Source organism: Strix aluco, chromosome Z (genome assembly GCF_031877795.1).
Source record: "Strix aluco isolate bStrAlu1 chromosome Z, bStrAlu1.hap1, whole genome shotgun sequence".
Lineage (NCBI taxonomy): Eukaryota > Metazoa > Chordata > Aves > Strigiformes > Strigidae > Strix > Strix aluco.
Window position 1 is genome coordinate 54,004,680 of NC_133971.1, and position 27,184 is coordinate 54,031,863.

The 27,184-nt window shown below is 35.9% G+C and overlaps 1 protein-coding gene across 12 annotated transcripts in view; it reads left to right on the forward strand.

The window, feature by feature from the left end:
- The window catches only part of FBXL17 (F-box and leucine rich repeat protein 17), a 311,828-nt gene that overhangs the window by 62,027 nt on the left and 222,617 nt on the right, over positions 1 to 27,184 (forward strand). The window lies entirely within an intron of this gene.

Here is a 27,184-nt window from a genome sequence, read left to right on the forward strand (position 1 = left end):
AAGGAGGTCGTGAGTTTTATAATTCTTACTGCATGCTTTCTGTTCTTATTTTTTACTATAAATGTTTTTGTCTGTTCTAAATCTAGAGTTAAAATATCTAATTTGCTAAAACTAAAAATACAGAAATATTGCAGTCATGATATTGTAGCAACGTTTTGAAAACATTTTGTATCAGCCTAAAAATAGAATATTAATGATAAATATATTTATTTATTTGGCGTTCTGAAGTATGAATGCAACATTAGAAGGAATGATTAATTTTTATAATACAACTATTTCCAAGTAAGGTTTTACAAGGTAGATACTTTTTTTTCTGGTTTAAACTTTATATATTTGCAGAAGAAACTTTTTACTTCCCATTAGTATAAAGCTATTTCATGAGATTGAATTTACATTTATATGCAGTTGAAGGAAAGTTATCTTTAATCTTGATGTCCAGCAATTTTGTGAAAGCCTAGAAAGTTGTAGTTTATTAGCAAGAATTGCACTGGGTGCTACTTGTGTGGGAAGTTTGGGGCAGGGAGCAATCTAATTTTAAATTTAAAGTGTTTTTTAATGAATCTAAGCTTCATGTTATAAATACATCTTGTTCATAGTGCATTTAGAATAGCAAACATTTTTTTAAATGCTTGAGTTATTTTAAGAAAAGTTTTCATAAAAAGTGAAAGTGAGGGAACACTCAAGATGGTGGTAGAAAAGAATGAAAGGCTGGTAAAGGCTTTTCCTTGGAGAGGCACTTTAAAATGTTTCAGAATCATATATTTATATATATTTATTACATGTTTATTTTGTATTTTAGAAACATTTTACCTTTATTATGTGTTTATTTTATATTTACCTGTATTTATCATGATGATGAATTCCAAGACAGTCTGTTTTAGATTCTCGTTTCTAAGCCTAGTAGTATTAGGTAAATATTTCTGTTAGTCTATTAATTGAACATTTGTTACAGGATTTAGCAAGCAAAGGCTTTTAGATTATAAGTATGCTGAGTTCCATTGCATTTCTGTCCACTGTAGTAAGAAATATAAGAAAAAGCAAACAAAAAAAACCCCTTTTTTAAAAAAAGTTTGATCTACTTAGGAAAAATCTCTAACAAATTTCAGCATTCATTATTTATTGTCTTCAATTTTTTTTTTTATTTTTAATTCTGAAGAGGTGTTATGTGCTGCTAAGTTTTTTAACGATTTGAACTTAATGATGAATTTGTTTCTTTACACTTAGGGAATAATATTCTAAAATGGGAGCCAGAAGAAAAGAAGTTTTCACATTATAGAAAAATTATTTTGTTCTGTTGATTTTTCTAATGCGAAGAATGTGTAGCTTGTGTTCAATTTTTAAAAATTTTCACTCTGAAAGACAGACAGAAAAGTTCTGTCAGTTTTCCATTATGTTAGCACCTGGCTAAATTGAAATTTTTTTCAGTAGTGGTTCAAGTACATTGAACTTCTTGATGCTTTCCACAGTATTCCTTGAACTCTAGCTTTCTTTAAAAAATGTTCTGTCTTTATTTGGTACTACACAGCCATGAGAGGATGCACAAGGAAGAATCATTCTATGTATATTTTGCTTCTAATGAAGTTCCATAAATGAAGACACAGATGTAATGGACATCTTCTAACCTAGATGGGAAGGAGGGCAATCAGCTGATGAAGGTAGTGGTACATGCTGTTGCATTTAAGGTGAGGCTAAATTTGGTAAGAGATGAATCCCCTTGCGTTCTAGCCAGTCCTCAGAGATTAGAGGGGCTAGGGGCGGCTGGACTTATCTAATAGGTATGCCGAGTAGGGCCGTGACTGTAGGCCTGACACCAGCTGCACGAACAGCCCGAATGCTGTAGGTCCGGCTGCATTCAAGAGAAGCAGTCAGGTTCACGAATAGTACGGTTTATTCTTATGCAACATCTACAGATTCTTTGAGATTGCCTATGGTAAATGCACAAACTGCAGGTTGGCTATATAGTACTACACGCAGAAACCGATTGCAATCACACACACTTAATTCCCGGGTAATCACTCGGCGTAGCCGAGGGCCCAAATCTTACCAAAAGGCGTCCCTTGGGAGGAAGGGGGGGGGCAAGGAGCACAAACCCATTGATCTGTCCCTCTGATTTGGTGTCGGATTATCGTCCTCCCAAGTTAGGTACAAACTTGGGGTAGTATTTATCATTGTATGTATGTATGAGTGGGTGGGACTGTGATCAAGCCATTGTTTCTTGATTAACAACACAGCACATTCCTTGGTGCGAGGGGTGCACTGTTTTTTGTGGGAGAAGAGGAAGGATGAGAGACAAGGTGGCAGACTACTGCAAAACAGTCCTTGAGAGGAGATAAGTGAAAGAATGGGACCGCATGGCCTCCACCTCGCTTCGCATTCCTCCTTGGTGCCACAGCAAACACAAATCACTGGATCTTCATCCCGTCCTGTGTTTGTTCTGGGCACCCTGTGTCAAGGAAATGTGTGTTTTGCAGATTTTTCATTGTTTTGCTTTTCCCACACTTCCAACATGTAACATATGCTGAGAGAGTTTAGGATTGGATCAATTTGAAAAAATGATCATCTCACCATGCAGAATTTTATAGGTAGAAATACTAGGCCTAAACAGGAATAATATAGTATAGTTTCTGATTACTGACGGCTTGACCAGGATGGTGGCACTGGCAGTATATAATATACTGAAAGAGATAAAAGAGCAAGAAATATAATGGTCTTGAAGTACAGTAGTCATGGGAGACACAGTTATGGGAGAATTTCACACTGAGATGCAACTAAAGTGAGATTTATAGACTGTCAGTGATATGCAAGAACTGGTTATGGAACATGTAAGAGGTGATTTAATCAATGGGGTAGTGCACAGGATGTGGTGCAAAATCTTGCAATATGAGCACTTATCAGTGAAAGTGACCATTACATACTGTGAATCAGTATGAAAAATGAAGAACCAAAAAAACCCCAAAACAAACAGCACAGCACCCCACACACCCATTAGTGTGCATAACTTCAAAGAAATAAGTAAAACAAAACAGCTTATTGAAGAGAATGTAAAATGTACAGTAAAGAAAGCTAAATCCATGTGTCAGTGGAAGATATTTAAGGAAGAAGAGGAAGCATGCAACAAGAAAGACTTAAAGAATGGCAAAAAGTTAACAAACAAGGTTAAGGATGTTCGTGAGAGAAATCACTGGAGGCAAGAATGCATCCGTTAAAAGTTGAAGTTACAATCAGATGAAGGAAACGGCATCATAAAATCTGGCAGATTAAATTTAAGTATGCACTAAAGTAATAAAAAACAATATGAAGAACAACTAGCAAAAGAAGGAAACTACTGAGGAATCTCTTTGCAGATGACTCAGGCATGGGAACATTGCTGGGGAGGTTGTAGGGCCAGTTTGTACAGATGCTAAATGGTTTTCTGACAATACTATTCACTGTGGAGAACTCCCACGCCAGAGCCTCCCTTCACAGAGTGCTCATCAGAAGTTGTGTTTGAAGTTGAAATGCCTACTGAAGAGGTGTGAAATGTATGGCATACCTTCATGTTTGTAGTGAAATGAACATAAACAAATTTGCTGGACTAGCTAGCATTCACTGCAGAGTTCTTAAGGAACTCAAGCGGAAAATATCTGAATTAATGATCGACATGTCTAACCTCTTACTTAGGGCTGCCTTATCCCCTGAGGACTGCAGGCTGACAAATGCAACATTAGGTATTTTGCTTGTATGTGTTTGTGATTTTAATGTTTCTGTCTATGATCCAGGGAATTATGGGACAGTAAGCCATGCAAATGCACTGGATAAAGTAGCCAGAACAGTAATAGAAAGTGGAATTTGTGGATACTTGAGTAAGATCCATTTGGGAAGAGTGTTTCAAGAGAAAATTATTTTGAAAATATTAAAAATCATAGAAAAAATGTTTTGGTTGATGTAGTTCATTTGGATTTTCAAAATATTTTTTTACAGCCACCCCTTAAAAAGTTTCTTAGGAGGCCAAGCATTGGTAGAATAAGAGGGAATATCTTTCAATTACTAAAGAACACTTTAAAACATAGGAAATAAAAGGGTAGGGATAATGGATCATCAATTAAGTTTAAAAAGTGAAGTTACACAAATTACTGAAGTTTATATAACTTTGAAAACATGTTGTTTTATTAAGCAATAATTATTTCACTTTTTTTGCTGTCATCCATATTAAGTATGATAGAGGCCTTTAATAGTTGGAATTTATTTTAGTAACGCGACCAGATTATGATCTGTTTTGTTTTGATGCAATTAAATTTGTTGACTCATTGTCATATTTATCTAAAGAGGAGTAGCATTGCCTCACTGTTGTGTAAACAAGACAGTAATTTTTGTGCTTTTGTTTTATAATATTGATTATAGCTAATAATGTGTGTAAGAATAATTTGATTATTGGTGATATTGCTCTTTAATATGCTGTTGTATATTTAAGGTTAGTTTTATTAAATGCTTTTTGTTTATTTCCTTTTATGTGCAGAGATTATGTTAAGGCAGACTCAAAAATAATTTAGTCAATTTTATTCCATTTTAGTCAATAAAATTATTTAGCATATTTTTATATAGTTATATAATGAAAGTTTAACTGGGGGCATTACTTGAAAGTTGTGGCTAAAAATATTCTTAAAGTCTTTAATACCTTCAACCTCTGTGTGTTAGATATTTAGCCTTAATTTTTCCAGTGCGTGTCTTCCATTTTATCTTTTTATTTTAAAGAAGATGTAGCAAAGTGAACTTGTGATAACATACATGAAGAGATTTTATTTAAATTCTAGCAAGGAGTTGAATAATAGACTATTTATTATGAAATAATTAAAGGTGCTTTATTTGCCCAAATATATGCAGCTTTCAAATATACACTGAAGTTATTAACGGCATTTGGGGGTTGTGTTTTTTCCTAATTAGTTAAGGAGCTTCTCATATTATTACTATCTTTACTGATAACCTCAATACTTTTTCAGTTTAGGAAAATGCTTGACAACAGTGTAGCATCACCTATGCAGGGACTTTGTTATGAGAAGATCATAGAATCGCAGAACTGTCTGTGTTGGAAGGGACCTTAAAGATCATCTAGCCCAGCCCCCCTGTCATGGGCAGGAACATCTTCCACTAGATCAGCCCCATATAGCCTGGCCTTGAACATTTCCAGGGAGGGGCATCTACCACCTCTCTGGGCAACCTGTTCCAGTGTCTCACCACCCTCATCATAAAAGGTGTCTTCCTTGTGTGTAGTCTGAATTTACCGTCTTTTAGTTTAAAACCATTACCTCTTATCCTGTCACACAGACCCTGCTAAAAAATAGGCCCCCTTTAAGTACTGGAAGGCTGCAGATGGGGAAGCAGGAAGCAACCACCAAAAAAGTTGTTTCTTAATGATGTTTGTCTTTTTCATGCATGAGAAGTTTGTGTTTAATATGTGAATAGGTACAAAAGTTAGTACAAAACATGGATACATGTTTTGGGCACAAAATATTTTGTTTCCAGGAGAACCTTGAGAAGAGGTTCTAAATTAAGTTTATCTGAATTCAGTAGCTCTTCAAAACTCTGTGATGCATTCTTCTGTTGCCTAAGAAAATTATATACTAGTGAACATTTTGGAAGACAATCCCTGTAAGTTCATCACTCCTCCAGCTGATTTTAAGAACAAAGGGAAGAAATGGTGCTTTTTTTCAAAAGAAAGCCTTGGAATGTTATTTCTAGTTCCTTGCTGTTGGTTGATGATGAGGGGAATGTAGTTTAGTCCTTCCCTGAGGCTATATCATGTCTTTTGGTGTAAGTTTTGCAAGTAATAAGAGAGGTCGGTGTTCTTCCATCTTGTATGTGCAGCAGTGAAAGGAGATACGATTAATTTATGATTTTAATGTTTACAACATTATGTCTTTCTGAAGTGGAGGATTTCTTGTGTTTTTCTCAAAGGCATCAGTTTGGGTATCCATTCAAATCTAATTACAAGGGGAGAATAGTGTATGTTTTTTAAAGTCAATTCAAAATTATCACCAGTGTTGATGAATCCCAGTAATCTGAAAATTATTGTCAGTTTTCAGAACGATCTGGTTACATTTTTGTCAGGCACAACACAAAATGGTCATATTTAGATACTGTCAGTGCAGTACTAATTCTTTAACTATTTGTGCCTTTGAGCTTCAAATTTTTAGTCATACCAGTTAGCTGCAATGAAGTGCATTGGACAACAGGCCCAAGCCACAGTTGACCTATAGATGAATTCTGTATATGTTATGACTGATAACCATTGTGCTAAGTTATAACAAACCACCTATGCTGATGTAAAAAGTGCTAAAGTGTTGAAGTTTTGAAGCCTGAACAACAGGCCCTGAGCCAAAGCTGCTAACTTAGTATGTAGTCATTAGTGAAATACGTGTGCTCGTTAATGGAAGATGTAGCTTAAACATCATAAAACATGTCTATCCTGAATATATCTTTATCTTTCTTTGTGTGTGGGCAAGTTAACAGGGCCATGGAGCCAGTTGTCTGGCCTTGTGACCAGATGTGTGACCTTGCTCATAAATTAATTAGATACTCTCTTAGCTTCCCCTTTGAGCCCTGGCCAGGCTCTGGGGGAATCTAATGTGAGAGTGAAACCAGGTGTTTGCACTTAAAACAAAGGTGCCAGCTATTCTGGCTTGCTGATTTTTGTTATATAAGGCTGGACCCGCTCACAGCGACTTTGGAAGCCTCACCTACGGGTGCACGCACTGCGTAGGATTTCCCACTTGCTGGGACAGGCTCTCCAAATCCTCGCTGTAACCGGGGCTGCCCAGCGTCTGCGGATCTGGATGATGGTAAAGTATGCAAGTGGTGATGGATCTTTCTTAATCACTGTTCTCTCTCTCAGGTAGTAATGATTTGATGCATTACCCTGTATTTTCTTATTTGTTTACTTTAAGTGCACTATTCTGTCTTTTCTTACTGTATGTTTTCTGTATTACTCTGTTACATTACTTAGTTATCCCCAGTAAAATATGCCTGCTCTTTTCACTCTGGTGTCCGAGTTTGATACCCTTAATCAGCAAAACATGCAAGCACTTGAAAAATGTAAACAGAGAGGGAAAGAATGACTTAAGTCGGTACAAAGCAACACATCTAGGACAAAATGCACAAAAAGTAAGTGACTTCATCTGCAACGGTTTTGAGCAAAGCAACAGTGATGTTCTTATAGTAAATGTGTTTTCACTCCTTTATTTTTGTATAACCAAATTAGATACAGATTTTAGGTGAACTATTTGGTTTTGTTCTAGCCTGTACTTTACAGACTGTGTGCCTGCTGGAATTTCTTTGTAGCACCATTCTACTTAATATGCATGGAGCCAGCACGTTCCTCGAAATTGCGTTCCCATTAGAAAGAATGCGAACCTTTGAGGAACTTGGCTTTGGAAAATTAATACAAAGTGAAACATCTCTCATATTGTATGCTGACCTGTCTGAAAATGTGTGTATTCCTTGGCTAATGCATATATATATTTATATCCAAGATGTATTTTAAAATATAATATATATGTTATATTTTTATAGGTCAAGATTGTGTTCCGTAGTAGCACATAAGTGTTCCTTAGGCTGAGGTTTCATGTAAAGTTTTATATATAGCTTTGCAGTGCTTTATATAGCTTCATATACTCAGGTATTCAGAAGTGCTAAAGGGGGAAGAGGTAAGTTTTACTGAAAAGTAAGTGAAAATTACCACCTTAAAAGACCAGGTGTTTTTAATATTGGGGATCTTCATAGTTTTGTGTGTAAGTACACTTTCTTCTGTAGTTTAGGTTCTGAAGATACTGCTTTAACCTTTAGAGTAGCCTAGTTGAAATATGTGAAATTATAGTTGAAAGTATTAATGAATAGGATGCTGTGATTTGAACTGAGAGGTGTTTAAAGCTAAAGCAGTGCTTCAGGGGTAAAAGCAAAAGAATGGGGTTGAAGAGATTTGCAGTCTTTTGTGACATTGCTTCAGATCGGATCTGTGACCTGAAGCAGTTGAGTCTGTCTGTATAATGGAATAATACTGCACTTTAAGTAAAAACTGTGGAGATTGGCTAATGAAAATCAGAGCTAGGTAATATGTTTTTAGCAATATGAGCCTATAAATATAACTTTGCTATAAAATGGGTTTTGTGTATTAGAATGCACAAGTATTGTCAGGGCATGTGTTTGAACCTTGACTTCCTGGAGTCCAATGTAATGAGAAGCAGTAATTTAGAAGTAGTCACTGTTAAGAAGTCTACATCTAGTTGCCACCTTCAGGTATGTTATATAATATCTTTATCTTGCTCCTACCTAGTCAAGTCCCAACCTGTTTACTGGGTTCTTTTCTAGTTGTTTTTTTGTTGTTGTTGTTCATTTGTCAGTGTAGTAGGTGGCCATGCCCAGGTGCTGGCAGTGGGGTGGGTGCAGGGTGGCCTCTATTAGGCTGGGGCTGCCCCGTGCTGGACACAGCCAGTTCCAGTGGACCCACCACAAGGCATAGCTGACCCCTGCAGCCAAGATAGTTCCACCTCTGGGAAAGAATATTTTAAAAAAGGGGAAAAATGCTGCACAGCAAGTGTGAGAGAGGAGTGAGGAAAAAGTGTGAGAAACAGCCCCGCGGACACCAAGGTCAGTGAAGAAGGAGGGGAGGAGGTGCTCCAGGCACTGGAGCAGCAATTCCCCTGCAGCCCCTGGAGAAGATCATGGGAGAAGCACATTTCCACACTGCAGCCTGTGGAGATGCCCTGATGAAAGCTGCAGCCATGGAGACCATGTGCCAGATCAAGCACCTAGACCTGTGGCCTGTGGAGGGGAGCCCACGCTGGAGCAGGTGTTCTGGCAGGAACTGTGGCCTGTGTGGCACCCATGGTGGAACAGTCTGTTCGTGAAGGACTGCACCCAGTGGAATGGACCCATGTTTGAGAAGTTCATCAAGTGCTGTATCCCATAGGAGGGACCTGACACTGGAGCAGGGGAAGAGTGTGAGGAGGAAGGAACAGCAGAGAAGAGCTGCTATGGACTGACCTCAATCCCCATTCACCATCTCCCTGTGTTCCTCAGGGAGGGGCAGGGTTAGAAGAGTCAAGTCTGTTTATCCTGTGACAGTAATTGGTGTGTGATCTCTAACTTGACCCATGAGCCTTTCCATCTTATTTTCCCCCCTGTGCTGTTGAGGAGAGGGCATGAGAGGGTGTCTGGCAGCCAGCCAGGGTCAAGCCCACCAGTCAGTTTTGCTTGTAACAATCTAGCGGACCATCTTTTGCAGTTTCAGTAGCTGGTACACATCAGAATTCTCATTTGGCACCTGTCCAAACATAAGTTCCTGTCGGAGGCTGCCTTCATTTTGGCTCAATTTTTAGTGAACAAAGTTGATCTGTAGAGAAACTTCCACTTTTCTGGTAATTCTCTCAACTTTGTGAGTTATTGAGGAGAGTTCCTTTTAGAGCATTTGGACCTGTGACATTCATGAACCTGGCTGTGAATAAGAAACTTCCTGATCTTAGCAGAAGAAGATTTACTGTTCTTTGTACAGAGATACAGAATCACAGAATCATCTAGGTTGGAAATGACCTTGAAGATAATCTAGTCCAACTGTTAACCTCACACTGACCATTCTCAACTACACCATATCCCTCAGCGCTTTGTCAGCCCGACTCTTAAACACCTCCAGGAACGGGGACTCCACCACTGCCCTGGGCAGCCCTGTTGGTTCCCGAGTACCCTATCCTGAAGAATGCTGTCAGGATGACCTGATTAACTGGGTTCCCATATGAATTAAGATGTGCTGTTTTCAGAGACTGAAAGTAATGCAGATGTTTTACAGTGCCTAGAGCCCAAATAAGTAAATGCTCTGAATCCTTTCTGGCTTCTTTCAGAGCCCTTCTGGTTATCACTGCATCATGCAATGCATGTGAACTCAGTGTCAGGGAAGAACAGGTCAGGCACACTCGAGTAGCTAACAAGACAGACTGTGATCAGGTATGTCTAGATATATGTGTGATTACAGTTTCTTTATTAATTTTTTCACTTTCTTTTTTGTCCATTGGGAAAACCATGAAGCGCCAGCACTGGTACTATTCAGAATCTGTAGGATTCTCTGGCTGTTTGTGGTGCTGCATATGTCCAAACTAGGCTTGGATATTATTTTCCTGTTACTTAGCATTAGTGGAGAACATAGTTTCTCTGTCAAAGTGCCTCATAAGCAGAAAGATTAAAAATACTTGTTTGGGTGCAGTATTTTGTTCTTGCACATTATAGGTCCATAAACACTTTCAATCTATTTTGAGATCTCTGTTGAAAGACAGGAAAAAATTAAGAAACTGCACTTACAAAACTCATCATTATAATGACAGGCAATTTAGTCTGAGGTAACTGGAGCAGTGAAGAATGAAATCAATCATATCAGCAAGTATCTTTACAGATTTTATTAGTCTCTGACAAATGTTATACTGATCATCAAGGTCATTTCATAGTGAAGCTGGAATATTGTTTTCATATTCTTACAGCAGTTAGAGTGCTTTGAATAAACTGCATGTCCAGTTTGCTGGGGTTCTTGCAGTGCAGTGAGGCAATAAGCCAGGAAATAAAAACAGCTGCAAGATAAAACAGTTGCTTTTTTTCTGTTTGTGTAAGGCACATTTTCTAGCTAACAGTTCTAACTTTAGGGGAAAAGAGCCGTTTTAGTGACAGTCACTGTCAGGTATTAAGTCTGCCTGTCTTTCCAGTCCCTGTTAAATGACTTTACCCCAGTAAAGCACATTCCATGAGCCTTGGGTTAAGTATATTTGCAAAGGGCACTTACTGGATCTATTTCTCACAAGAAAATTACCACCAGGCTTTGTAGCACATGGAAACAAATGTTCATCCTTCAGATAAGATCTCATGAAATTAAAACCCCTAATAGAGGTGCAATTCTAATTTTCATAATGTAAGTTTTATAATATGTAGGAAAAATATTGTCCTTTTCCTTCAAAAAGCAAAGTATCTTCTTATCGCACCCCTTTAAAACTTATTTACCTAATAAGCTTTTGATGTTATCACATAAGCATTTTTGGGAAATACCAAATTTGATACTCTCCCAAGTGTTCATTTTTATTTTTGAAACAATTACTTTCAGCTGGTTACTTACAAATGTATGTGTCTGTAGTCACTCCATGACTGCTGGATGAGAGTCCCAACCTGGTGGGTGTGGTTGATCTTGGGTTTGTTTGGTGTTTTTTTTAGTTCTGCTTTTATCTTTGAAACTGATGTGCTTTCTGAAGGTTTGTCATCATGAACTGGAGGACTCTTTGGTATTTTAAGTCAGTAAGAAGAGTAAAAATTACTTAAGCAAATCTGCTAGTAGCCATGACTACAGTGCATTATGTTTTTATGCTGACTACTATACCTGAGTTTTAGCAGGATGGCTGTTAGATTACAACACTATTCCAATATTTTCCTGTGTAGTAATATTCTGCCAAGTAGTCCAGACTCCTTAAAATTTCTCATTAAATCTCAAGGTTCCTAAAGTCTATGAGATTTGGCTGATTATCTTAACTAGTGTAAGGAATGTATGGAAATATATGGAATAGAGATCAGTTGCATGAGGGAGTGCCACTGCTTGCTACCATAGTTAATCACATGATTTAGTGCTGTTTGGAAGTATATCTGTTTCAATCTAAAAACCAGTTACATTGCTTATACTATTAATACTGGAAAGTTGACATGCTGTGAAATTTGAAACTTTATTTTAATTCCTACTCTTTGTTACCAGTCTTTTCACATCAGATTTGTGGTTTTAATTGTCCTTAGCTATGGTAATTTTTCGTTGTGTTCTTATCTCCTGGTAAGAGATCAGATCCTGGCTTTATCTTTGATAAACTCTGTGCTTTTTGAAGTGTCTCATTTGCTTCCATTCCATGATTTTGGTACCTGTTCTCCACATTTGTCTGGTCTGAATATGAGTGAACAGAATTACAGAGAACAACTTTTACATACTTCTACTGAGTGCGTTCCAGAATTGTGTTCCTTCTCTCTTCTAGGAAAACCTTGCCTAATACATAATGATAGGGCAGTTTGTCTTTTGCATGGCTGCATCTAATTGGTGCTTATAGTACTAATCTGTAACTAGGCAGTATACCCAGTGTTTTCTCCTCTACTGTGTTTCTAGCTGATAAGATTTGAGTTTGTAACAGAAGTTCTAGTGACTTTGTACATAATGCTCTTCGGTTTCATCCTGTTTGCTTTACTCAAGTCTTCAAACTCATCCAGTCCTTCATGAACAGGTGTGTTATTCTCGTCTATGGAGATTATACTCCCAGTTTCACCAGTAAAGTTCATTGCATTCTGCTTTTTTGGGGATTTCATATCCTTCTGTTTAATACCTATTTCAAGACTTTACAAACTCTGCTTGTAACTGTTCACTCCACCCAGCTCAATTATTCTCCTTTCAATCCAGTTCATTGCTATCTCAATCTTAGCCAGTTCCTTTACTATCTTTGAATTCTTACATTGATTTCTACCTTCCTCAGTTTAATGACTTGTTTTGTGATATTCTGTGAAGGGCATTACGCATAAATTGTTGCTGCATTTTCTTCATCCAAGAAAACTTCCCCACACAGTTGTAAAAACCACAGATGATAAGTTGACACTTACTTTAGGTAAATGTGTAGTTTAGATTTTTCATTTACATCTGCATCCTTTTCCTTAAAATCTATTCTGGTAATTGTTTGAATAACTTATACTAAGTAGGTCAGAAGAAGAAGAATTGAGTTAATGAGTTTGCAGAACCAGACACTCGCTGTGCAAGTCTCATTTTAAGGTAATGAGACAGACATCTAAGGATCCAACTATCCGAGGGTAAAGGAAGTAGGTAGGAGATAATTTTTATGATTGTCCAGCTAGTCATTCTGTTTTTTTTCTGAAGAAACGGCTTGCCAAGGAGAGCCAGAAGAGGCCTGAGCTCTCATTTATATTCTGCTGGTTCTGCAGATGTATGAGGATGGGAAAGTGAGTTGGGGATGGAGAAAGACGAGAAACAAAAATAAATCTCTAACACCTTTCCAGATACTACATAGGGAATAGAAATAACATAATTGTTTTTCTGTTTATACTTATGGATAGGGATACCATCATTCTTGCTGTGTCTGTCTCTCTTGCTGCCTCCTGCCCCCCATCACCTCCCCGGCCCCCTGCTCCCCCCCCCCCAAAAAAAAAAAACCAACAAAACAACCAACCCATTGCTGATGCAGTACAACTGGAAGTCATTGAACAGTGTACTTGGGCACTACTAATGATTATATGAGACATGACCTAATTGATTGCTTTGCCAGAAGCTGGAGATGTTGAAAATGCATTGATTATTCAAAGCATTGGATATTGTATGCTTTGCTGTTTTCACAAAATTGCAGCTGATTTGTGACGGAATTCATCAAAAGATTTAGGAGACTGGCAATAGTTTGTGTGTTTTTCAGCAAGGTAATGGTTCATCTTCCCTTATTGATTTATATAGCTTGTTTTACAGCTCTGGAATAAAAAATTACTTTCCTGCTTGTAATTGTCATATTTACCAATAGGGAGGGATAGGGTAAAGGTGAAAGGTGTTACACTGGCAAAGATTAGAAAGATCAAAAAAAAAAAAGTATTATTTCTTTCAAAAAAGTCTTGTTGACTAACTTGATATGTCTGTTATTTTATGTGTCTATTCAGAATTGGGTTTATTTGTTTGAAGGTGTGTTGGTTTTGTGGTAGTTCGGGGTTTTGTTTTGGTTTTGTTTTTTTAAACCTTTGACTTTTCTTAAACCAAAATGAGAATTCGTGGTAATACTGTGTACTGGTTTTGGCTGGGCTAGAGTTAAGTTTCTTCATAGGAACTTGTATGGGGCTATATTTTGGATTTGTCCTGAAAACAGTGTTGATAACACAGAGATGTTTTAGTCCTTGCTGAGCAGTGCTTACACAGAGCCAAGGCCTTTTCTGCTCCTCACACCACCCCACCAAGCAAGTGGAATGGGGGTGCACAAGAATTTGGGAGGAGACACAGCTGGGACAGCTGACCCCAACTGACCAAAACGATGTTACATACCATACGATGTTGTGTAACGTGATAAATGTTGCGGGGGGAAAGAAGTTTGACCAGGCTGCCATTGCTCAGGGACTGGCTGGGTATTGGTTGGTTGGTTGTGAGCAATTGTCTTGGGTTTTTTTGCATCATTTGTTTCTCTTGGTTTGTGTTTTTTTCCTCCCTCTTTATTGTTTTCCTTATTTTCTGAATGTACTAAACTCTGGGAAGAGCTTGCAGGTGTTTGTCTTTTATTTTTTTTTTCTCTTTTTAAAACTGAATTGCTGAACTTCAGCACCCTCTTGTGCTGGTCCTGCCATTATCACACAGCATGCAGGGCTTCACACAAGCCTGTCAGACATTGGGTTGTAGATCCATGTGATGACAGGTTCTCCCGTTTCAGCTTCTCTCCATGGAGGTCTGGTCTAGTTTTGCACTAGGCTTAATCAGGATTGTAGCTGCTTCCAGTCATAACTCATATAAGTCCCACTTACATTTCTCATCAGCAACATGCTGTTCTTGCATCCATGTATGCAGTGATAGATTGAAATAACCTGAACAGGTCTTTTGTATGCCTTTAGACAACTCGTAAGGAAAAACCCCCAAATCTAACTCATGTTCACATTCACATTATATCACCTACTTGCTTCTAATACCCTTTGTAATGTCTCAGCCATAATTTTCTGGGCCTGTTTCAAATTCTGCCTTGATATGATGACAGAGAGAAACATCCTCAATTTCTAGTTTCTGTATCAGTGTGCTTCTCTTGGAGCTGTAGATTCCCACTCCTTCACTTTGTACTGTGTCAGTGAGGGCCCTTATGAGATGATTTCTCTTCCTATTTTAGTCTTTGGCATTGAAAATGTAAAATTGTTTAATCCAGATGACAAAAAGGCAAATGGCTATCAATATGTTTAAGTGGTTCCCTGACTATATTTTATTTGTGCTTATTATTGCATATTCTTGGTTGCTTTTGTGATCTGCATCCAGATGGCCTCTTCAGACTTAACTCTGATAGATCAAAATTAGTGATGTAAATGATACCACTAGGTAGACTACTGTACATATGGTTTTCTAATCAAATAAGACCGATGGCTTCCTTGTTCACCCAGCTTTCAGAAAGGAAAAAAATCAAGACTGCTTTAAATATTATGAGAATAAATAAAGCAAAAAAAAAAAAAGCGCCCCTAGTTTTGTGTTTTGACAAACTGTTTAATACAAAGATCTGTTTAAAAAAAATCAGCTGAAAGAAACAAGTCTGTTTTGAAGAATTTGGGTAGATTATCTGGCTATAAACATCTTTAATGTTTTATTGGAGGTATATCGTTTTCCTTACTATTGTCATTAGGACAAAGCAAAGTTTTAGGCTTTTTCATTTAGTTTAGTTTTTTGTTTGGGTTTTTTAGTGCAAACATTAAAAAAATTACAGCTCAGGTTTTTTTTTTTTTGTTTTGTTTTGGTTTTTTTGGTCACAAGGTATAATAGTGTACATTTGTAGCTAAACACAGAAAGATGTGTAAGGAATAAATGTGCAGAGCTTCCACTTAAGATTTTTCTTTTCTGGGCTAGAGGTGATTGTTTGCTAAAATCTATAAAGTACATTTCCACTGAAGTGTATGCAAAATTGTGTATATGTGTCCCATGCGATACCAATTTTTATTTCAACCTTAAGCCAAGTTGTCTTATTTGGGTTTGAGTCCTTGTATACATGCATATTAAAGCTCTATTTCTGCTGTTCAAATTTTTTTTATTGTTGCTGTATTTGGACGTTTCTCTTACCAGTTGCTGCTGATATCAAACTGTGATTGTAATGAAGTAGTCAATCACAGTAGTGAATGCTGAAGATTACCATTTTAATGACCAATTTTCCTGAAGCTTTTCATTGTAGGCCAGTAGCATTTGTGTAATAACTCTCACAGGGTGAGCATGTTCATTTTTTAACATAAAATTTCGTGGAGAACTCAGTACCAATTTGTAAATGTAGGGACAAGACTCAAAAGCTGCTCTTAAAAGAGTCATGATATCCAGCCTGTTACACTAATGTCTTTGCTGAGCAGACCATAAGTCCACTGACTGTAGTGTTGAGTAGATTAGAAAGCATGAAAACAAAGTGAAAAATTTAGAGAACTATATTAATTCACATTTTTTTTCTATTAGTCTTTTCATCATGTCTCATGCATTTCAAGATTTTAACTACTTCATGATTTAAAGATGATTCTGCTTCAGATTGATAGGATATATTGGGTTTTGTACTATTTGATCAGACTGCTGTAACAGTGTTTTATTCTAAATTACATTAGTTGTAAAGCATGCAGTTCACTAAGGAAAAAATTACAAAGAAAAAATTTCTTTCTATTCCTTCTAATTATCAAGTGTTTCCTTTTAATGGTAATTCTGTTGTGTGAAGATCATATATATAAATTGTAAATCAAGCCAAACCCATTTCAATTTCTGTGCAATGTGTCTCGCTTTCACTGATGGTAAGTTTATGCTACATTTCCTGAGTTCATCTGAACTTGTGATTCTGAATACAGGTGCTTTGAAAAAATGTCTGCTCCAGTTAGGATATGAATTCTGGCTTTACCTGTTTTTTGTAGGCTAGAATAGTATGGAATATTCTAGATTTTTCATTAATGAAACTTGTTGTCTTGTACTCTGAACAGCATTACTACTGAATACCCAATACTCTATTAGCCAGTAGTAAAGATATAATACCATGTCCCTTAACCTCTATTACAAAAAACTTTTTTTCCTGCACATATAATTCTTCCTTTTTTATTTTTAGAAGGACTTATATTAGGGAGAATGTAATTTCATTTGAACACCTTACAATATGTTTAGCAAGACGAAAAAGCAAGACCAAAAAAAAATGTTAGCAGGATGTTTTGGCTTACAATAACAGAAGGAAATCTGCAAGGCTGGTTAAAATTTTTAAGTTATCTGTACTCCCTAAGAGATGCGTTAAAATAAATTCAGTCAGTAACCTTGTTTGTATCTGAAATTTGAGTGACATTCTGTGTGTTGTTTTCATATTTGTTTTAAACATAATGGCATGTATTGTTTAACAAGTGTTACCCAAGAAGGCTAATATGTAAATTTGTTTGAGCAAGATGTAACTGTTTTAAGAAGCTCTTGTGGTATCCCCAGTGAATGGTAATGTCCATTAAATGGTTTGTATTTTTTTGTTAGCTTTGCTGTAGAATGTTGGTTTTAGATACTGCATACAGAGCCATTTAATATTTTTCAGTAAAATACCTTCTCCCCTTTCTCCTTGTGGACTAAAGCTGTTAAAAGTATAGAAGAGAAAAAACAATTATGAAGTTACTTTCTTTGACCTATGCAGTTGTAATCGTAGTTATTCTGCTGTCTTCATGTTAACTTGTATTTATTGCAATATTTAGGAAATTATTTTATTTCTTCCCCTGTCTCCTATGTAACATGGGAGACCATTCACCAATTAAGGAGAGCCTGTGCTTCGTGTGGAAGAGCATAATTTGCAACATAAGACTTTCTCCTTTCTCCCCTTAACACATGTATTTATCCCATCATTTATAATATATGGTGATCATATCCTTCAAATAGAATCCACATAAGCAGAATTAAACACTTCCCTGGATGAAATTTATTTTGGTGGACTGGGCAGACAGAACTTTTGCACCTGTGACCTCTACTGGAAAATGCTGGGAAAATTTGTCATTCTATGCTTGTGAAAGAGGAGAAGGTGATGAATCTGTCAGTAGGGGGTATGGAATGCCATAGGATGGAAGTGTCTTGAAGATTGGTTGCAAGAAGGTTTAGGTACTTGTGCAGACTTTCAGTTTCTGCAGTAGCAATCTTTAGATGTTTACTGGTGGCAGCCTTACCTATATATATTACAGCTGATGATATCAGCTTCATGATGTCATACTGTATTTCAGTTGTGTATTTTTATGTATGGCTAGTATGAGTAGATTCCACTTAAAAATCCAAGGTTAGTTACATGAAAAATGGATGCAAATGCTGTGATTTCTTTAGTGGTTTTATAGAATAGTCTGTGTGTAAACACTACATTACATTTTCAACTGCAACAGGAGTTTCCCTGCTCAGTAAAATTACATGCTATCTCTGAAACTCGAAAGATTTGAGCAGGAACTGTGTAATTTTCTAGTTGTAGTAAATGTTCCAAGTGTCTAATGTTTTTAAGAGATGATGTTCACATTATTTTAAAAGATTACCTCTTCAGTCATATTTCATAATTCTGAAAATAAATGTGTGATACCAAGGAATTTATCCTGGTCTTCCTCTTAAGATTTTGCAATGATTTTGTAGGCATGAGTAAATACCAGATACTTGATGTCTTTGTGTGCATATTAGCCTTAGACGTTACAATGCCTGTGTTACCACTGTCATATGTATTAGTGCTATGTAGGTGTTACTATTGACTGCATTGCATACTAGGAATATGCTTACATGTTGGCCAGACGGAGGGATTTGGAGATTTGGTTAGATACATCACTCTTTTTTTATCAGTGTTTTGGCTTGCTCTGGTTTGTTTATCACTTTGTTTCACTGAGGAAACTTCTTTGGACATAGTGAAAAATCTGGCAAATACTTATCCCTATAGTGTACCACAATGACGCTTTTGGTAGTAGGTTTTGGTAGAAGGAGAGTTACAGTACATTCATACTGCTCTGTTGTTTTATTAATGTACAACAGCTTTAATATGTGAAAATCTGTCAGAAACAACTATTTCAGTCGGTATTGTGTGTTGCCTACGTTTATATTTAAATTTCTTACCTGAAATAAAAATGTTGAGGGAATAATAGATTAGTTTTGCCCATGACAATGATCTGACAACAGAGCAAGCTTATGCTATAATCATGATGGTGCTTTTTAATGAAAAGAACATGGATTTGTCAGATTCTTGACCAAGAAAACTGAAAGGGTTTATTTGGGAAGCTAGGAGGCCTTCAGAAGGTAACCAACCAGAGTAATGAACAAAATGAAACATTTAATGTTTTTGATGTGTGAAAATGACAATATTCTTGCAATAAAGCAAAAGGAAGTAGATTAACAGTGTTTAACAGCTTTCAGGCATAATTACCGAAGTAGTTGAAGGGTTGTGTGTGAACAAGGCTGCCTGTATTTCTGGACATTAGCAATGCTCTTCTGGATCCGTTTTAGAGGGGAAAGAGTGTGAGCACAAAGCAGTGAATGCATTCAGTAAAATAATCTTCCAGGCTCTTTAGAAGAAGCCTTGAAGTTGTTATAAACAGATAAATGTGCCAGAGGACATAATTTTAATGGGAAAGTGTAAGATCAAATTGCATAGGTAAAATGAAAATAAAAGTTAATTTCTTTACAAAAAGATTTTAAATGGGAATGAGATCTGTTGTGTTACAGTAAACAATAAAGCTGTTGAATAAACTGGGGTTTTTTTGTTCTTTTTCTACTCATAATACAGAATAGGAAATATGCTTGTACAGCTGTGGGGGCATTCAAACAGGAGATAATGCAAAGTCATCTTCTGTCACAGAAAGGATGTATTTGATTCATACGCTCTTTACACAACGAGGAAAGATTAAGTGGCTAGACCAACAAACCATGGACCTATTTTGCAATTACATGGAAATATTTTTCTTCCTTTGTATTCAGAATGACAGTAAATGAAAATGCTTGATATGTACTTCCCAGCATGTGGATCAGTCTTTTTGATTCAGTATTATAAATAAAAAAGGATGGTCAGGATATTATTTTTAATTCTTAGAAATTATACATTCTTCTGTTTAAAAATATGCTGAGCAGCACTTAGTTTTCCCATAAACTTTTATGAATATACAGCATTCCTGATGTGTGGTTCTCATTGCATAATTTGTAGTACAGTGGCACTATTTGTCTGCAAATAAGTATATATTTATTTTAAACTTTTCTGAGATTTTAATGGTTATCAGGTTATGTATACATGCTCTCTAATGAAAGGCGTAGAGTTTTGTTTCAGAAGCAGTGTTTTGACAATCCAGAGTAAGCATATAATAAATATTTGATAATAAATATTGTCTTTTTGTAGGAGGGCAGTATTTTATAAGTTGAAGAATTGTTTTTACAATTTTATTTGCCTTTTGCAATGAACAAATTAGGGTGTGCTGATAGCTTTGTTCAATAGAAGTACATTCAAACTGTATTAAATTGTGAGTTAATGGGAATTAGAGATAATTTGTATTGAGAATTGAGATTTCTTTTCTAACCCAGACATTTAAACCAGTTTGAAGATAGTGGTTGTGTATAGATATTTATTATTTCAAACTTAATAAGTTCCATGTGTGTTGTTTAGTTAAATTCAGGGGATAAAATAGATAAAAATAGGAAGAGGAGCTCATCAGATGTTTTGATGGCTGTGACGTTAGTAACAAGAAGAGAATAAGAGTAAGCAGTGATATTTTGTGCTACAGGAAGAGAACGAATACTTTGTACTGCCCTTAACTGAGCTAGCGTTCCGTATCTAAAAATTATGTTAATTAGGAAGAATTTGTATAGCTTGTGTTATCAAGATAAAACAGAAACACTGTTCTTTATAGCCAGTTGTTCAGTTCTCTTAAAAACAAGGAAGAAACATTAAATCCAAAGGGGTACTAAAAGGATACGTGATAAAATTATGATTCCCTTGGAGTATTCAACTGAGTATACTGCTAAACTATTTGAGGGTTTTTTTTATACTTACGGTATTTTAAAGTAGCTGATGTTACCAGAATGTATTTGATTACTCTCCAGCTTGTAAATAGAACATAAAATAAAATGCCTCTTTCAATTCTTTGTATTAGACCTTACACTTTTGTCTATCTTTTCCTCTTGTGGGCACATAGTAGTAATAACTCCTGAGCTAATGTTTAAGGATGAAGAAAAGGATAGCAGTGTAGTCCTCTTCACTCTTTTCCTCCTAGTTGCAGTGTTGCACAGAGCCTTGTCAAGAGAATATGCTCTGATGAAGTCTGAGGTAGCCACGGGTGCACAGGGTAGAAACTCCAGGCTCATGTCACATTCTCATCTCAAAATGAGGCGGCCACAGAAACAGATACAAGATGCTTTGCAGATACAAGGCAGCGAGCATATAAGGAGTACTGCCAGACTCAGTTCTGTATTTTTGGATGCTGCTTCAGGCAGCTAAGGCCTTCTCTGAGTCCATGGTTTACTTATTGTATTAGTCTTGTCTGCTGTGAATTGTTGAGTATGATGGAATAGCTCATGTTGCAAGGTTCATCTTACAATGAAGACTCTGCTTCTCTATTTCAAGTTTACATTTCAGCTTAAATGGTGAGACCCATTTCAAGAAACAGGTTTCTGAAAAAAATTAACATTTAAAAAATAAGTTGATCTTAAAATACTGTAGAAGAACTTTTGTTTTGTTTTCTTTGTTTGTAAAAAGTCACTCAAATTTGTGGATCAATTCATCCCTTTCAGTTAATAATGAAAAACGTTTTACTGCCATTAGTAAGCAGTGGTGCTCTATTTTGTGAAAGACTGCGCATTTTTTTTGTTAAAGATTTTTTTGTAATGAAAGGTAACCAATCAAAGCTTATAAACCCAGGTTGTGAAAAGATTTAAGATCTAGCCTAAACTTCACAAATAGATACTAAAAAGTGGGGATCACTTCCTTTTGTTTCCTTGGGAGATGAAGGAATAGAAGTATTTATATTTCTCTATTTTGAGTGCTCATAGAAATTGGCAGTACATCTTAAATCTTCCCTTACTACTGCAAGTTAAAGCTGACAGTTGTTGAATTTGTTTTGTGATTAAGCAAACGGTTACATTTATCCATATATGTTACTGAATGTGAAGCTATATGTAGTTTGTCCAGTGGCAGTTAGTTAAGATGAGCCTTGCCTTGCTGCTGTTCACTAATGAAATTTGAGTGTCCTGAGAACTTGAGCATGACGACAGACCTTATTTTTGTCAATGTTCTGTAGTTGCAATATGGGGTCATGAATTAAATGCATCTTTGCCAGTAATAATTACTTCGTCACATCTTTTATGACAAATATAATTTGTTTGTGGAAAGCAGACAGTGTATTGCCACTATTGAATAGGGAAAGTCTTTTCCAGTTAAAGTTTGAAATAAATCTTTTAAACATCAGCTTCATTTTTCACATTTTCTGCCTTTTGTTTTCTGGGAGAGGGAGAGCAGAAGAGCCAGTTGTCAGGATTTGTATGTGTTTATAAGATACATTTGTGCTGTATTCCCATTTAATTTAAAATGAGTTGGGTTTATATTCATGGTCAATCAAATAGTACTATCTATTTCTAATAAATTCTATTACTAAAATAAGGATAGGAAGTTATGCTAATGAGTGCCCTGGCATGTTTGGTGAAACCTTAGGATTAAATCTGTAAGTGTTTTGAGTATTGCAGCCTCCTGTAGAAATTAATTTTAAAATTAAATTGAATTTGTATTTTAATTCAAATGTGGTTAAATTGTTAAATTTAACTTGTTTAATTGTTAAATTGTAATTTCTTACTCATTGGACTAGGAAGGTATATGTAATCTGAAATATTTGTAAGTGTCTGGTTTAGTTTAACAGTGTAAAATACTAGCATTTAACTTCTGGTGTTATGTTGTGATCTGTGACCCTCTGTTAAAAAGTATTTTAGAAGTGTTAGTCAAAAGAGAGACAATGTCATCATTCCCTTTGTGGCGAAGAAGGATCATCTGATCATAATTCTTTGCAATGACTAGCCTTTATTTCCATCTTCACCCTTTGACAAAGTACAACCAATTCAACAACTTTTAGCTTGCATGATGGCAAGCTGTTGGTGGTTACGTTTTAGTACAGAGGTAGTAATGCAAATTTTAAGCTAAGCAGGAAGAAGCTATATAAGCACACACCTGTCGTCAGGCAGTTTCTCTCAAAACTATTTCATTGCTGTGATTTATTTTTATTTTTAAAATTTTTATTTAATGATATTTAGTGTCTTTTCTGCTGATAGAACAGTGGTAGCCTGACCACATTTGTTTACAATAGATACAGATATTTCTGTATATGAGCAACCCCGTTGCTTTATGTTTCTTTTTTTGCATGTATTACATCCTTATGTATGTAATTGAGCTCACCTGTAAGCTGGTGAGTTGAGTTACTCCAGAGTAAATGCCTTTGCTGTGTGATTTGCCTGTATCTTGTGAAATGAATGCATTTCAGGAGTTTTGGTAAAAAGGAGTAAAACAAATTTAAGCCTGAGGTTAGCCTAATTGCACCTATGGTCAGTGGCATGCAAGGCTTTCAGGGAAAACAGACCAGGGAAAATGTATATTGTTTGAGTATGTGATAGAAAACACAAATATTGGAGGGCCTGGCCACATGCTTCCTTCAGGGCAGATTTCTGAGTGGGTTGTATGTGAGCCTTAGACTGTAGTATATAATAACGCACAGGTAAGACAAGAAGGTTTTAGTAGCAGATGAGTTTTTTGTAAACCTATCTCTTTTCAAACATAAAACTGAATTTTAGTAAGTTCTCCCTGACCCTTCCCTTCTTCCTGTGGTGCCCCAAAATAAGTTTGGTTAATCTGGTGTCTGACCAAGATGGAGTAGGGAATTGGGAGAAAAGGGGTTTCTTCTACTGTTAGTGCTGACTTCTGCAGTGGATACTTACATTCATGGCAGACTGACTACTTAAATGAGGACATATTTTACTCTGGCAGAGTTTATCCTGCTAGGAGTGTGTCTTCTGAAGAGTATTTTACATATTTTGCAAACTTCTATTTATGTATGTTACATGGAAAAAATTGCACATTAAGATCTACTTACATTACAGTGCACCTGTTTAAATAAGAGAATATGGTGTTCATTCTGTGCCAGTTACTATTTATATTCCTATCTCTTTTTCAGTTATTTCTGTTTGAACTTCTGTAAGTTTTTATTAATTATGAGGCTTTTTAGTTGGGATTTAAGTGGCTTGTATTCTTGTATCTCAAGCCTTCTTTCTGAATTATCATCTTTGCTTCAGAGCGGTTCATTTTTGCTCCTTCAGTCATTGAATAGAATGTAAAATAAACTAATACTTATAGAATCTAATTCAGAATAGTCAAAATATTGATTTCTGTAAAACAATGGAATTATTATATAATAGGCTGCAATATTTAAAAAGAAAATTATTAAACTATATCTCACTTATCATAGATCTTTTTAACAGGAGCAAAATCTGTGCCATTAGTTCCAGACCAGTGTATTTCCCATTCACAATGCTTTAGTGCATAACTTACAAATCTGTCCTCATCATTATATATTACTTTTTCAAAGCAAGACTAATATCAAGCAAGACAGGATGAATGAAAGTCAATGAAGGTCAAATAGACAATTCAATTATGAAATATTCTTGGAAGAACAGTACTGTGATCTATAAAAGAATTGGGTGTGAATTTCTGTATCTTTGTCGGCAAGTGGCATTTCTGTAGAACTACAATGTATTTCTATGGAAATCTGGTTTTAGATTCTGCTAGTCTAATCTGTTTGTATAGTATGTTTGAATGTCAGTTGTTTAAAATATTTGTTAGTTTGCAGAAGCTGTATTTATAATACACATTTCATATATCTGTTATGTCTCCTGAGTGGTGAAGAGACCTTTGAGGAAAATGTAGCATACAGTTACATACTGCATTATGAAGAGAGAGTGTTAAGATTGCATAATCATTGCATGCATGCCATTGCTACTTTTCCATGCATTTTTTTCATCAGTCACTTATCTTTCTTTTATTCTGCAGAGCAGGCTATCTCTTCAGAACATAAAACACATTTGTACAATAAAAGAGGTTACTATTTCTGGCACCTACTTACAGTAGAAATAGTGAGCTGGCCTGCATGTTTGAGTTTAAATATAAAAGTCAAATATGCATATAAGCCATCTGTACTGCAGATGATAAAATAGAAGAAAGTCTAATTAAGCAGAAGAATAGTTGTTTTCAGTCTTAGAATTTTACTTGAGCTTTAAATTTAGCTTTGTTTCTTCTCTTTCAGATCTGTCTGAAACTTATCTATTTTTTTCCTCCCTTATACAAATAGGTCTAATGAAAAATAATACTTCTACATGCAAACATTTTATTATATTTTTTGAGCCATATATAAATAAGGACAGATAGGATTCAGTTATCAATTATTCTAACTGAAGACTAGGTAATTGTACTTGACTATAATGCTGCACATATGTTTATAAATAAATTCCAAGCTACTCTGTGTTCTTACTCTCCCCCACCCCTGCAAAAAGGAGAACAAAAAGGTCTAATTTAAATTTTTTTTTTTACCCTTTCATCACATACTTAGTTTACAGGTGTTTTGATCCACTATTTCTATACATAGTATCTTATATGCATTTTATGAGAAGCTATTCTTGTGAAATTACAAGTGTGTGTGTATATGTATATATAGAAATATATATGTATATTTTCCTTCTCAACTGATACAATCACAGGAAAGTGTTGTCATGTATTAAGAGTAACTATCCAAACAGAATACCAAGAGGCTTTCATTACAGCCTGTCTGGGTGGGACTCACATTATAAAAATATCAGTTGCTACAAATGACATAGGGTCTGAAAAAGAAGTAATATATACCTAGGCACTGGTATAGTAAAGAATGCTGACTGTGAGATTACAGTGCTGATCAAGAAAATTTTTATGTAGCCCAATAAAACTTGAAGTCAGCTTCTGCAGGTCATGGACTTTTGTTGACTGACAGCAAAGGATGGGATCTGTTGTTGAGCTGAGCTTAAAGACAACAGGTTCAGTGCACCACTATTTTATTTATGTCAAGATTTAAGAACAGAAATTGCTGTTTGCAGTAGCAAAATGCCTGTCTAAAGTGGTGATTTCTACCACAGTAATTGTAAGGCATATTCAGGTAATGTCACACTACTGTTGAGAGATTGTAAATAATTTTTCGAAACCTGGAAAATCATGAGGCTTGCATGGCATACAGAGGTAATGAAGAATCTTTTTCTGACTAGGTAGATGCTGCATATCTAACAAGTACCAAAAAGGTTCACTGCTAATCTGTAAACTATTTGATATATATATATACTAATAATCTACTGTTATTAATTTTTACCAAAACTATTTTTCCACAAATTTTGTTTGGGATGCAGAAAATTCCATAGTACGAATAAAAGACATATTAAGGCATAGTAATTTTATTATTTGCTTAACTTTTTTTTTTTTAAGTCTTCAAGCACCCACATGTCAACTATATGTAAGAAATTACTTGTATTTTAAACTCTATAATGAATTTGGGATGTTAGGCATTTATGCTATCATTTTCTTGCTAGCTAGGGCAAACCTTTCTTTAACAGAGAATCATACTCTAATCCCCTATAGAGAGAAGAGGGTAATATTCTAACAGGGTCCTTCTCTTAGTTCGTTAGCTGAAACGGAGGGTTTAGTTCATCTTCTACAGAGAAGATAAACTTTTTCCCCCCCTACTGTGGTGCTGGTAGAAAGCTAAATAGTGCAAATCTGTAAGTCACTGACTTTTCATAGTATTTGTCAAGGGGTTTTAGTAGTCAATATCTTAAAAATTTCCCAGATACTTGGTGTGGCTTTCCCCAGGTGAGAGGAGTGTGCAAAAATAAAAATGTAAGATCATATCAAATCAAAATCAAAGAAGTTTCTCACTACACTGTTTTTGGGGTTTTTTTTGTTCAAGTAGGCATGGACTTGAGACATGGGTCTGTGCGGATACGACATGATCACTACCAAATTTGTGATTGAATCTGTTCAGCTGACCCTTTTTTCCTTCCTTTTGGCCTGTTTTCAGCTTCATTGGCTTCTAAATACACAATCCCCAAAGGCTTGCCTTTTATTTCACAGATGTGCAATGATAAAAATCTTTGCTCACTGAGAAATTGTTGCTTTGAGAAGGCTGCATTAGACTTACAACTATATTCAGTAACCCCAAACCAATGCAGTTTACATGTGGTGGTATACCTATAATCTTGCTGACCTCCCTTATCTCTGTGCTATCTTTTCAGAAATTGTTTTGCCAGAGTCTTCACCAAGGTCACCATATACTGCCAGTGTGCAGTTAAGTGATACGGTATAGTCAGGCAAGTTGGAACTGTGAATAAAGGTGATCCACAGCACAGCAGAAGTAATGTTCCTATGTATGTATTCACCTGAGGCTGAGTTGTGGACCAGATATT